Source organism: Buceros rhinoceros, unplaced genomic scaffold (genome assembly GCF_000710305.1).
Source record: "Buceros rhinoceros silvestris isolate BGI_N320 unplaced genomic scaffold, ASM71030v1 scaffold27385, whole genome shotgun sequence".
NCBI classification, from domain to species: Eukaryota; Metazoa; Chordata; class Aves; order Bucerotiformes; family Bucerotidae; genus Buceros; species Buceros rhinoceros.
Genome location: NW_010415351.1, coordinates 1 through 14,832, shown reverse-complemented (window position 1 = coordinate 14,832; position 14,832 = coordinate 1). Strand labels below are relative to the sequence as shown.

At 35.6% G+C, this 14,832-nt stretch overlaps 1 long non-coding RNA gene across 1 annotated transcript; it reads right to left on the bottom strand.

The window, feature by feature from the left end:
* Positions 1 to 1,649: 1,649 nt before the first annotated feature.
* Positions 1,650 to 12,026, bottom strand: LOC104494537. The gene is made up of 5 exons (XR_727803.1): positions 11,930 to 12,026; positions 7,659 to 7,716; positions 5,863 to 5,940; positions 2,577 to 2,725; positions 1,650 to 2,089 (listed from the first exon to the last, which is right to left on the bottom strand). It is a non-coding gene; the product is annotated as an uncharacterized LOC104494537 (long non-coding RNA).
* Positions 12,027 to 14,832: the final 2,806 nt, after the last annotated feature.

Sequence of the window (14,832 nt, the reverse complement as noted above, 5' to 3'; positions counted from 1 at the left end):
AAAAAGTAAGCTGTGTTTTACGTGCCTCAGTTTTCCCAATTGATTTGTAATAACTAATTCCACTGAGACAAATACAGTGGACCAGATTAATGTTTTCAAGAGAGTAAGGTATTTTTACCAGGTTAAAATGATCATTTTCCATGGATCTTCCTGTATTTCATTATACATTCCTGCAGAGTATTTACTGAGTGGGAGCTGGGGCCATCAATTTGTGGCACTTGCATAACATCAAGAAGACTTTGTGATATTCAAGAGTCACCACTTTGAAGTATCCTGTGCATTTTTGCAAACAGTTATGCAATCTCTTACAGTCAGACTTTATGAAGAAATAGATCTAATATCCTAGAAACTGCAAGTGCCCAACAGCACTTCTGTCCTGTTTAGAGCTAAACAAACGAAAATGGAGGTCACTTTTCCACGAGGAGACTCCAGCTGCAGATCTGTCTTAAAATTCTAAACATGGTAATTTCATTACTGATTCCTAGAATGTCTGCTTCATAAGTATTCAGGATTTAGTTCAGAGAAATGAATCTTTGGCCTACGTTTCTTACGGCGTTGCAGATCAGAAATGTGGAGAGTAGTCTGTGGGAATCACTCTCTGTATGATCTACTTAAACAGTTTTATGTAGAGCCATCAGTTACCATAGTGGAACTCCACTTAGCTGATGTGCTTTTGAAAAGAAAAAAAAATTTTATCTGAATATCATTAATTTCACTAAAAATTATCTAAAACCACAGCATCTGAATGTAATTACTTTTTGAAATCAAAGCACTTCAAAATCAATTCCCTTATACTAACACAAGTATCACAATATGCAACACCAAAAAAACCTAAAAAAGGATCCTGACTTGTATACAATCTACCTTCATGTTTAGATGTATTCATATACACAGACACATACATATGCACATACTGACACTTGATGCTACTTAAAATGCAGTATTGCAAATACTTCCCAAATACAGTGTACTTAAGCTGTTAGAGAGGTGTTAGTACAGGATGAAAGAGACTCCTTGCTTCTAAGGTTTAAACTCTGTACATATGGAATGCCTGGCAGCAGAGACTTTAGGACATTTCCAAATGCAGGAGCAGAAAAACGAGGCTCTAATATATACTCAGTCTTCCCTCTGACATTCTGAAGCACCAAGCATCTGACAACAACTATTTCAGTAATGAAAAAGATCTGTTAATAGCTCATGCTTTACATTTGGAGAAGACAGCAAGCTTGAGAGAGAACAACAACTGTTGGAGCCAGTTAGAGCCCTTTTACCAGCATGTGCTGTACTGTGTTTATAGAGAGTCTTCATGTGAGGAATCTCATTTCAGACAGTGTATTACCACTCAGTATCCTGGTTTGTAAAGAGACGTCATTGTAACAGAACTTCATAAATCAGCCATTAAGATTCATCTTAATCAACAATAAAACATGCCCTTGTCTTTCTGCTTTCAAGTACTATGGTTGCAAGTGTGAGGCATTGGAAATTTTAGGTACAAATCTTTTTTAAAACTTAATTATTTCCATTTTTTACAAAGAATTATAAAATGTATATAAGATGATGAAAAACTCATTTATCCTTTTAAGATTTTTATTCCTTGAGAACTTCTTGAAAAACATTATTTGAAAAATAAAAATCATAGACTCTGCAAAGTACAAAAATTTACATCTTTGCACAGTTCCTGTGCTTTAGTTGTACTGTATTCATTATATACATATATACTAATTTGTGCTTTTAATTACACAATTTTAGTATAAACTTATAAAATTAAGTCTATGAGTTAACTATGAAAAAGTATCTTGGAATAGCAGGAAACTTAACTAAACCATAAGTTAAAAAAAAATCCTAAAATACACCATTGTATTGAGCCTACTTCAGAGTAGACTAGCAATATTACAATTTATTAAACCACCGTCAAACGTTTACGGCAAAAAATTATTCTTGCCTGCCTCCAACTATTTAGATATTTACTATACACTAATATGCATATCTGAATGCAGTATCATCCTTATCCACAAAGAAAGTCTTCATTTATGTATGAACTCCATTTTTCTTCAGACTTCCTCTTAGCACTTCAATTTCCTTTCAGTTTCTAAGATAAAAACATAATGAAAAAGAAACACAAAATACAACGTGGAGTGTGTGAACTGAATGGCAAGTATCAACCTATTATAGTTATAAGACAGAATCCAGAATTAATATAACAATCTCATTCCTCCAGCTAAAGTCTTCATTCCTAATATAAGAATCTTGCAATCAAGAACAATCACATTTCCTTATCTGTCAGATCAAACTACATATGTGCTTTTAACTTACTCTTTTTAAAGTTTTAAGGACAGAAGGACTTAAATATCTGCATGCAAGTAACTGCTCACCACTGTAGAACACGAAAGCCTTTGTCATTCTGCAAGCCTGCTTTATAATATTTTCATTTCAACAGTTTACTTTATACTATTACTATGATTTATGTTGGTTTTATGACCTTTAAGGAAGTATTAATCACTGTTATGAATCAGAAGATATAATTTCTGCATACAGCTCTCACTCAGAGACGTGCAATGTCTGACATTTGGTCATACCTTGTCCAGTGTAGATGTCGCATTCAAAAGTTCTTGAAAATTTCTAGATCTTTAGGGGGTACTGGAGGTGTCTTGTTCCAGTCATCTTCAGGATAAGCCTCAAAATTGGAAGTATCCCCATCACTGGATACTTTTGGTACTATGGGAGGCTAGTCAGAACAAGTACAACAAAAATATTAGTACAGGTTCCTCAATGAGCTCCCCTCCGTCAGACTAAAGGAGAAATACTGTGAAAAAATGATTAAACAAAAGGGTTCACCTTTTTCACTAATAACGCATAGCATGAGAGAGAGAGGCTTGCAGTGACACTGACACGTTCCAATGCTTCCTATATATTGCACTTAAATACTGTGGTTAAAAGACACTTATAATAGAAATACATATTTTATTTAGCATTCATGTTCTAGCTGCTTTATAGACTGAAGGGAAGTACTGCAAAAGATGACTAGAACTAAGCTTCCAGGCACGTGCCCTTACAGCATAATCTGTCACTCTCCTTCCTCACTCCTCTCCTTTTTCACGGCCTATGAGCAAAAAGGAATATAATCACACAGGTTGCTTTCAGCTACGAAAGTGTGGGTAACTACTTTCTAGTTGAAGGAAAGAAGCCGCCTCTTCTCTTCATTGCTTTCAAATAGATTGACTGATCTTAACGAAGTTGAAATGACTAACTTGTGTATGCCTCACACTATGCTTTTTCCTAGCCTAGCAATAAATTCAAGCAAATAAAGAAATAGTTGCACTGCAAAAACTCATTTCACAGGGTTGTCTATAAAAGCATCTTAATTCAAATCGATCTTTTTAAGGAAACTTGGAGGTGCTGAGAGAAATACCCGTTTTCTGTTTCTTTCCTCAGAAGAATCTTTGGATTTCTAGTATTGCCCACCAGCTTCACGCTACCTGCAGATTTCCTTGCCTTATATGTAGCATTAACATTACTCTGCCCTTCTGGTCACAAGCTATAAGTAACACTCATTTCTGGAACATTTAATTAATGGCAGTGGTTAATGGAGGACAAAATCCTTTTCTTTCAAGGGACATTCATCTCTCTATCCCCTTCTCAGTAACAGAGCTTAACAACCGTCATGACTGCAACAAAACACTCGGGATGAGAAAACTTTACTGACAATCACCAAACTGGCTAATAAAAGTCATACCACAGACAGAACTACAAAGTATACGTTATTCTGCATCTCCTTGAAAAGACAAAAGTCTGGCTTCCACTAGCTCTCAAAGTTTTCTGGGCTTCTCAGTATGCCATCAGCATGTTTTCAATGGGAAAGGAAGGGTCCCTGAGGGATGGTACTTCTAAGCTTCAGCCAAAAGCAAAGTCCTACTTTTGCACGTGGCAGTCACAGTATAGTGCCCAGATGCTTCAGAAAATGTGCAGAATCTGCCGTGCTCCAGAGGTCTACCTGCTCCACTGTGGACAACGTCTGGTGCCACCCCACCCCCCCATAAGTATTTTGGCAGGAAAACCAATTTTGTAAAGTGATGAACAAAAAAAGAAAAATATTTAAAAAAAGAAAGAAAGCACTCTATTTTAGATTAACAAAATTATTTTCTCTCCTTCAGCCACTACTATTATTTATATAATGCTGACATTTAAGATCTTATCAGGACCGTGAAACAGTATTTCATTTGTACAATAGGCCAACTTACACTTTTTACAGGAAAAACAGAGCACTGTAGCCACTATTTCATACTTTCAATCTCTTCATCACTATGAAATAGTGAGATTGTGAAAACTAAATTTGAAGACTATAACTCCCTCTAGAAATAATGAAGTCAATTTCTGACCCAACTCACATTCTTGCTCTGAAGTATAAATAAGCAGCATTTCATCTTCTAAGAACTTAATTTAATCATCACAAAGAAATAAGTTTTGGATTCTTAATATTCTGAATGCCACGGTGACTCTTTTTGTGTGTGTGTGTGTGTGTGTGTGTGTGTGTATAAATAAGCAGCATTTCATCTTCTAAGAACTTAATTTAATCATCACAAAGAAATAAGTTTTGGATTCTTAATATTCTGAATGCCACGGTGACTCTTTTTGTGTGTGTGTGTGTGTGTGTGTGTTAAATAAAAATGCAACACAAAGGATGTGAGACTTTCGATTTGTACGTCTAACATTCAGATTTAAACACTATTTATTTATTTGGTAATACAGTAAGTAGTCATAAACTTCAGAGTTGAAATATTTATAAAACATGTTATCCAATTTGTGTTCTTCACAGATTTGTGTGACCAGAATTTACAGTATGTAATTTCAGAAATGTGCCTTCATTAAAATAGATCTACATAAAACATCAACTGGGTGTAGTAATCATAAAAAAAACCAAAAAAACCAACCAAAAAAACCTCCTAAAGCTGCACATTGAAAAGAATATAAACTTTTAAGAAAAATGTCACCTACAGCTTTGTGTTAGAATGTTGTCTACAAGGATACATCAAGAACATTTTCATCTCTTATCTATTTTGCAAGAGCTCCATTTAAGATATCTACCCTGAAATTCATTGTAAGAAACCAATGCAAAGAAAAGAAAAACCAAACATTTAATTGGTACTTGATCGACTGCATATGGCAACCTATTTTACTGAAAATCACTGCTGTAAAAAATTGTACTAGTTAGAACTTGGAGGAAAGAAAGAAGGCAATTGTATTTCCAAAGGACTTCAAAAAGCATTTTGCAGTGTTGATAGCTTTTGCAAACACCTGCCCTGATACAATACTAGAATTCAGTGCTGTTAAAGAGTATGTTAGAATTACATTCATAAATCCTTCTCTCTCACCTTCCCTATTCCTCCTACTCCCATATGCTTTACAATTCATTGAAGCATTTACCTGAATTGAACTTGGCACAATAATTTAAGGCCCAGAGTAAAATACTTCCACAGATATGAGGGCAAGGGGGGTGGGTGGGGTGGAAATTCAAACCAAACACCAGCCCCTTCCATACCCACAAACAAAAAACCTACAAGTAATTACTTGCAAAACCCTAAACCTGAAAATAAAGTGTTGTATTAACTAATCAACTTCAGCAAACCAGAAATTTTTTTAGACATTCCATACGTAGACAAAAATGCAAGTAGACATCTGTATAATTAATTCTGCAGCATTAAAGGCGAAAAATGCATGCAATTATTGATGTGTGCATATACACACATGTTCATACTGACATATATATAAACACAGACACAACATACAACAAAATCTCAATAGATCAGCTTAAATGAGCAATGATTTCTTGTTGTGATGTTCTATACAGCATTTTGCAGGATATACCTTTAGCTTCCTTTGAGGCACAGCTTCCCAATCTATAGTCCTGAACCATCGATGTCTCTTCACATCATCTGCTCCATTCTTTGAAAAAAAAAAATCAAAATAAGTAGTTAGTGCATTATATTATGCTAAACCAAGCATTTTATCATAAGAACTGTAGTATCAAGAAAGACTAAGGGTCAGTCTAACCTTTTTTCTATTCTCAGATGATAATTATGAAAAGATTGTGCAAGATAAATTCGAAGCATCATTTCTCCAGCAGATCCTGAGTTCCAGCAGGAAAATAAAAATTTTAAGTTTAATTTTTTTTTTTAGCAGCAATCTTCTGATACAAGGGAGAACAAAACCATTCACTGCAGCTCTGTTCACTTATGTTTTCTCCAGCAACTTAAAGAATGCCTCTTATTCAGACATACTTTCTAATTCATACACTAATAAACAAAAACAACTGAGAGTGGATGGTGTCTCAAACAGAAATCATACCTGATAGAACTATGTGCTTCCCAAACATTCTCAGTACTGTTACAGCAGTATATATCTAAACCCATTTGTTTTCATTTTAGATATCTGGTTTAAAGGCATATTTGTTTTGTAATGATTACTCATTCTCTCTGGGCTGACTGTTTTGATTACATACATAAAGAACAAAAAAATCTTTTTTTTTTTTTTCCTTTTCCCCAGGATGAAGTTTGGTTCAAGCAGACACATTCCGAAGGCATTAAGCACTGGGGAAAACCAGCTGGTTCTCTGTCTCAGGCCTGATCACAGCAATTTTAAAACACAGCACTCAAGCTCATACCACATGCAGCTCCATGGAATGAAGCATACAACACATTTGTTTTTTTTCAGATTTGTATGGAGTGGGACTATCCATGCTCACATCCATAGAGGCAATGAGGAGAGTAATTTGTCATCTAGTTCCCTCAAAAGCAGATCTGAATGTTTCACCAGAAAATGCCTTATATCATTATATTCAAAGAACTGGATGAATCTTTCAACTTCCTCCGCTATGTGCGCCATCCATTGTGCTTTGTGCACAAAAGCAAACTTCTAACCTCCTCTACCCAGGAAAACGGCAATTGTAGTTTTCTCAGTACACATCAGGACATCTCACAGAATTCACAGTATTGCTTTGTGTTCCTCCCTGACATGTCAGAGATACAAATCTATTTCTGAGGTAGGCTGGAATGCTACCCAAGACACGTGAGGATATTTTTGACTAGTGAGCCTTCAAAGTCTGTTTAGAATAGGATGAATAATTCTTCCTGGCAGAAGACTATTTACGCTTAATCAGCCCCACTACCAATCAAGACAATGACCAAATATCATGGTACTACGAACCTTATATTCTTTAAAATAATTTTTAAGCTCCAAATTTGATTAGCGCTCCTAGGATTAAACAACTCTAAAGAAAGATCCAAAACAGTTGGTGTCCTGTCCTATAGGACTTAGCACTGGGTTTCTGGTCTAATGTAAGTCTTTAAATTAAGCAGTAAACAGGCAGGTTTTCTTTCTCCACGCCCCCCCCCCCCCTTTTTTTTTATTTTGTAGGGGGAGGTATGTGAGGAGGGAGCAAAACTATCATGAAGAATAGCATTAATCCAGACAAATACGAGTACGATTTCTAGAAATTCACAGTTAAACTTCACATTTAGGATTGCACAACCGAGGAAATGGGTAGGAAAATGTATCTCAATTTCATGCTTATAAAAGCAAAAGAGCAGCCGATCTATACCTTTCCTACAGATTCTTTCAACCTTGTGCTTTGTTCTGTGTAATACCTAACATTTTATACTGACCTTCATATTCCCTAATCGTCTTGTCCTGTCAACCACAAGCAGCTTCTTAATGAGGTCTCTGCAGTAAAGAAAACATGTTCTCCGTTAAACAAAAGTAATTTATAATTGACTTTCATACAAATATGACAGAATATGAACATACTTCCCTTTGACTAGCTAATACTACATATAATTTGCTCAGCCATTTTCTTCATATTTTAGAACACTTAAGAGTGAATGATAAAAAGGAATAATCTGTTCCAAAAGAAATTTGCAGCATTCTTGCAAATTTCTTTTAGACTCAAGAAACAAAGGTGAAAAACTTTCTCTCTTCCCTTCCCCTCCAAGTAGGACCATATCTTCTTTTGTGTTTTGCTGGGCATTCCAAATCTCAAAATGCATCTCAAACCTATCTGACAGAACACAACTCTGGTACATTTGAAAAATGTAGATAAAGCTGCACTCTCAACTTCATACATTGACATTGAAATTTTGTGGAAGCAAAACATTCAGAAAAACCACAGAAGAGCTAATCATCTGCTTAAAACTAGTAACATCCATAGAGCTTTAAATTCATTGAAAATGAAAAGACTCCTCTGAGATTCTGGTTCATTGAAGAGTTCTACATAAAGCTAAATCAACATTTTAAAAGATTAATGTAAGTTTAGAGACATGAAGGACTTCCATTGTAATAACAAAGTACTTCAAATATTAATCACCAAAACTCTCCAAAATAAATCTAAGTGAGTATCACAATCTGTTGAGTTAGCTTGATTACTTGTGAGAGAAAAATCTGGCTTCGCATTTCTAGAAGCTGTTACTTCTTATCACAAAGATCATTTTGCTATTTATTTTTAGAATAATAGCATGTCTCGTTACATAAAGTACCAATGACAAGAAAGAATAAAAGTTCAGTCATCTCTCTTTCTACAGTCTCAAATCAACCTGAGAAATGAAATACTGCTTGAAATACTGGGGATCTACAAAGTATGGCCAATTCCAATTTTTAACTTCGGAGAAGGTTTAACAAAACTCAACGGCTTTATTTACAGAGAAGAATGCAAACATATTAATGACCTGCCTCTCTCCAACCCTAACACCTACTCTCCCAAAACAAAATCAGTATTCTGTTGCCTATCCTTGAAATCACAAAAGCGTATGCATAAAGAAAATATGAACTGAGAGTGAACAGGCTAAACTGTTTGAAAAACTGTTGTATTTGGCAGAAATATAGTTCTACTATAACTTAAAATTCAACTGGAAAAATATTCCATTGCCACATAAAAGTCAGTGTAGAAAGTAAGTTTTAAAACTCTCATGGTCATTCCAGCCAATCAATGTTTGGATTAGATTAAACCATGTGACTGACTCCTTTTACAATCATCTTCACAGAAAAACCTCCTTTTAGTTTCGTGTGGAGAAGACTATTCCTTATGGACAAGGCTACAAGAACAGCTATAACCAGACACTACAGAATTAGGATTGAAAACGAATCCAGAAACCTAGACCTAGGTTAACAGGCTATACAGCCAAAGATAAATCATGGAGTTTCCTATTCCTGTATAACCAGAGATCATTCAATGGATCATTCTTGACTTGCTTAAAATTCATCTTGGATAGGAATAGCGAAGGAATGAGCTTGATCAGTGACACTGTGTTGTCACTAGAGGGAGACATCTGCCACATTCAATAGAAAAAATATCTATTAAATTGAAACAAGTAATAGAGTTTAGTGCTTCCTTACTACATAGTTTCTAAAGAATAATTTAGAAATGATCACGTTAAAGTCAACCCAATAGATATTTTGCTATATGTATTTGTGGAATGAAATTCTACATCAAGGTCTTTCCAGACCAATAATCATGAAACTGCAATAGCACTGACGTTTCATTTGGTATTTTCCAAAACCATCTTTGCAAAGAAAAGTTTACCTAAGCAAAAAAATGAAATATATAAAGAAATAACTTATAAATTCATTAGTGGCTGAAGAAATAGGTGGAATATAATGAATAATTATGTTTTACGAGAAATGACGCAACACGAAACTCTGATGACAACCTTATTTTGGAATTTCTAGTTGGTTAATTTATTATTACTATTATCATGGCAGAAGCTGCTCTGAACTAATGATCAAATGTGTCAACAACTTCATGTATACAGGACAAAGGAATTGGAAAAAACATCTGATCAAACTGCAAGGTGGCTAACAAAGGGACACAGCAGAGAGCGATGTGAAAGGATGCTAGATCAGGGCAGAAGGAACAGCACTTCCACAAGACACAAAACAGTTACACAGCACAGTGAGAGACAGTGACTATCACGCAGCAAGACAGAAAGCCAAAGTGCTACAAATTCAAAAGGTAAAAGGTGTGAGAGGCTGATAGGGGGCAGGTGGGTAGAAAAACGTCATCTAGTAAGTTAACGTACTACACCAGGAAAATAGTTCTGCTGCCTAACAGCAGATACTTAAAATCCAATTGTTACACACACTGTATACACTAACACTTCAGACATAGCCTGTATATCAGGCTGTGTGGACCCTGGACGCAAGATGGTCTTCATCCTTGCTAAGATACCAACTGTGAGGAAGAAGAGAGAGCAAAAGCAAATGGGACACAAGAAAAGTAAGAAGCAGACTGTCTTCTTGGCACTTGCTTTAAGCTAATGGCACAGACATGTCAAAGACTATCCAGTTCTGCGTATAAAGGTTTAAAAAAAAGGAAGAGTGGTTGATGGAATAAGAGAGGTACACTCTGCTAGTAACTCACTGCAGAAAGCAAATGAAGCCATGCAAATGAATGACATCACCCAGAACCAAGGGATGAAAGGTTTCCAGCCCAAGCTGGAAACATACGAGACCCCTTAAAGGGAGGAATATAATGGGAATGAGCTGCCAAACACACATTGAAAATACATCTGGATAAGAAAGGAAAGCTGGGAAAGACGTGTATCAACAACTATCTTCATTAATGTATCCTACAGTTCCCTGGCAGTCACGTCTAGACTGAAGAGCAAAACCTGCACATGCATGCTTTCTGCTGTATCTAGGAAACTTCACAGCATCAGGCGTCTTCTGGATAATAAAAATCAGTGTCGGTCTGTGAATGCTGAGCACAAACGGAAGCTAACAGCATCTCTACTTTAAATGCTTTCACCATGTTAGACAGGTTCCTAGTGGTGACAATCTAATTGGAGTTGTTCATCTTCTGGTCACACTCTTATTATACTTTAGCGCACACAGTACTACTGAGATACTCAGTTTTCTTCCTAAGACAGACTGGGTTAGGAAGATAGACAATGATACTACACTATATTGGAGACACCATTGAGATATGAGACACTAATCAGCCTTAGGTGATGTAGACATGCTTGATTCAATGCACCTGGTGATTTGATGGAAACTTAAAAAAAACCTCCCCAAATTATTATTTTTGCAAGAGAATTCATAAAAGATCAGATTAAGTTGGCCAGATTTCGTTAGATTTGCCATACAACATTTTATCTAGTGGTGATCATAAGCAAGTGTCATCTCTAAGGTCACTTCTTCAGAACACCTTGAATGATTAACCTGGAAATTTAAGAACAACACGTTGTACTCAGTCACAACTCTCTGCCTCTGAGGAGAAACTTCATGGTTAAAATTGCATTTCCTGTGGTACAATGTTTACTGGCAATTCTTTCAATTTTGGAATTTTAAAATAGGAAAAAAAGCATTTCATCAGCAATATGCTTGTAATGACTGCAAAATGCTACAAATAAACCCCATACACGCATGTGTAATTAAAACTGCCTACTGAACTGGGGCCCTGCTGTCAGAACTGGAAGTCGATTTTACACTGAAACTTCTGAAGTATCAGAAAGTTTGTTCAAGCAGTTACACTGAGAGTGATTTAACGGGTACGTAAGCATACAAAGGAACAGTTTAGTTCTCTTCCTGTTTACCTGATTTTTATTCATGTTGAACTATGTCCTCCTATTTCTCCTCCTTTCTTTCTTACAGGCCCAGCCTGGTACCAATTAGCTTTGTACAAAGAGGAAAAGCATTTAATATTCCAAAATATGTAGAAAAGAAAGAGAGGTAGATACTATCTTACAACTGTATCTCCTGCTTGTAGTCTACCAAACACGTAATTTTACTTGGACCGCAAGAGTAAACATAATCTAAAGTATTTTCCAACATGGTGTTTTAGAAAATCAGAACCTGGTACCTGGTAATCTATGAAGATACTCTAGGAACAGTGCTCAGGAGGTGTTTAGCATATAGAAGACAGTGGTGGGAGTCATGGACTTACTTTACATACAAATCCAAATGCCTTGGGAAATCTATTTTTCCAGCAAGAATCTTCTGATATATACCAAATGGATTGTCATCAAAAAATGGAGGAAACCTATTTTAATACAGCAAATTTTGAGAGGTTAGAAAAAGAATTTCTAAAAATCTTATAAACAGTATTATGTTACAGTAATTCCCCTCAGAAATCATTGATTATATAGTTCTTTTTGGCAGGGCATCATTACAACTTGAAGAATAAATTCATTTAACGCTGCTATTGCAAAACAGAAAACACACTGAATACAGAATGAAAACTGAAGTATTACAAGAGTTTTTTGCTACATTAATACAGTAAAAATACCATATTTTCAGGTTTCAAGTAAAAAATGCTTTGCCTTTATCTATAACACCCAAGAATATACTTTCCAGAACAGCATTACCACTTTTGGTCTTGTCCTGTAACTGCAGGCATACCCTTACTCACTAGTTTCTATATTGAGTGTCAAAAGGCCCTCATATGAAGATACTGCCCAGTTCACTTATTTATTGGACTTCTTGAATATTATTTGTTAGAGAATGTTTAGAAGAGAGAGAATGTTCAGAACCTAAAATTCTCTTGAAGTGCAGCTGTCTTTCTGTGTGAGACAGACATGATCGTATTTCATAATCTTCCCAAGACGATCAATAAATCAAGATGCTACAGAAATCCTACACTTATTATTTCTATAAATGAGCTAACAGTTAGGAGCTAACAGAGACACTACTTCTTGTCTTGCAGCTACAGTAAGAATTGGGAGTCTTCTGTTGTGCTTTCTCTACTAGTGTGACACAAACCCTGATTACTTCAAGAAACTCAAGAGTACAGGTGCATTAGAATAGTCAGTATAAGCAGCTTAGCCCAGATGCCAACAGGGTTTCATAGTAGCAGTCACCTTTTAGAAGTTATCACACAAAAGCTTTTAGGGGAATGGAATAACTGACTACTCATTCACTGATTTCAGTCCCACCTTGACTTCCATACCAAAGCATCCCTCTTACTATGCTTCTGTCTCTAAACCCCTACAGAACAGAAAAAAGGGATTTTGAATAACAACCATATTAATAACATCCAACTACTGTTACAGTCCAGCACTTAAAATATTTTCACATCTCCCTAATGTTATATAATTGCCTTCTAAGAGAACTTAACTGCATGCATACACACAAATAACAGTGCTGGTGGCTTTGAAAATCATTGGTAGAACAAACAAAGGTGAAAACAATGTTTCCTCATTTCACATTCTTTCCTTAATTTTATGCTACTCAAACTAGCTTATTCCTCAATAAGTACTATGTTATTTCCACTATGCAAGTGTTTTCAGAAGTACCAATTTCTTCATTATTCATCTGTCAGTCAAGTGGATTAGCAATTCTTTTGAAATACTGTATAATTTAGCCACAGACGAAACAAAATTTCATCAGAATAGTGAAGTAAAGCTGTTCATATGCACTAGGTAGGAAAACCTAATACTTTGAAGCACAGAAAAGTATGACAAAGCTATCTGGTTATGGGAAGACTGAAGAACATTTGTTGCTGTTCAGAAAGTTACAGTAGTTTCTGAATAGTCTCGGCTAGAAAGAAAATGGAAAATAAAAGAAACCTGGGAAGAAAAATATTTGTGTGTTTATAAATTCCTGCTTTGACTCTAAAGAGCAGGGACAATGTGATAGATATTGAACATGCATAAAATTCTCTCACACCAGAGAAGTTAAAGTTTCTTTTTCAGTCAGGCAACATGATGTCCTTCACATTCTCCAAATCAAGTTGACAAACAGCACACTCAATTGCCAATTTTGTATTGTAATAGCACCTATAAATGCATAATGCAATTAGAATGAGACTTTGTAAAGATGTATTACAAAGGTGCCAGCTGCAGTAAGCAGACTGATATGAAATGCAGAGGTTTTTTCCTCCTTTTCCAAACATTCTGTACATTACTGAGGTGTAAAATCTAGAATAAATATGTACAAGTTTTTACATATTTACATATGTTTAAGTTCCCCTTTGCTTTCCCACTTTGAAAATCTGAAATTACTACGGCTAGAATTCTTGAGAGAAATGTAAATGGCACTTGGCTATATAGTAATTTAGTGACAATACTACCTAAAGTACATTTGAACAGCATGCATAATGAGAATAGCTTTCAACGATTACATAGTTTCCTTATGGACAAACCAAATGACTTGACTTTGACACTGTGTAAACATCAAGCTTCAACCCAGCTTGTTGAACAATTTAAACACATTTTAAACAAAACAATGCATGTATTGTGCTGGAAGCTACCTAATAAATTAGCAAAATCCCCCTTGAATTTCAGAGTGTTTTTGCACCATAACAGAAACACAAACAGCTGCCTTTTTTTCCAACAACTGAAGAGAAGCTAAAAAAAAAAACCACCTCTGTACATGGGACAACAGCTGCAAACCATTCCTTTTGCTAACTGATGCGTAACAATGGCACCGGCATTGGCCTCAAAGATAATAGATAGTTTCAGCACTGAAGAAGTGAAGTCATAAAACCTCAAGGGAAAACACACAGGTCTGAGAATATGAAACTGTAGACAGGAACCATTAGCTACCTAGAACGACAGACCAGCACATCGCATATGAGCACAAAAATGAAAAACACAAAACCCTCATTAAATGAGGCAATTCAGCTAGCTACACATCTGATGACAGTACAATTATGACCTAATCTATCTAACGTTAAATAACAGTATGTTTTCCTCTATCATACACTGTAACAGAACACGTTTATTCAAAATAAATAGATTTTCAACTCTTTCTGTTGATAGTTTGTTTAGCTTGTTTAGATCAGCTCAATGAACTCAATATTACTAACTTGTTCCATAAAGTTCTCTCCTCACCCCTGGTTCTCCTTGT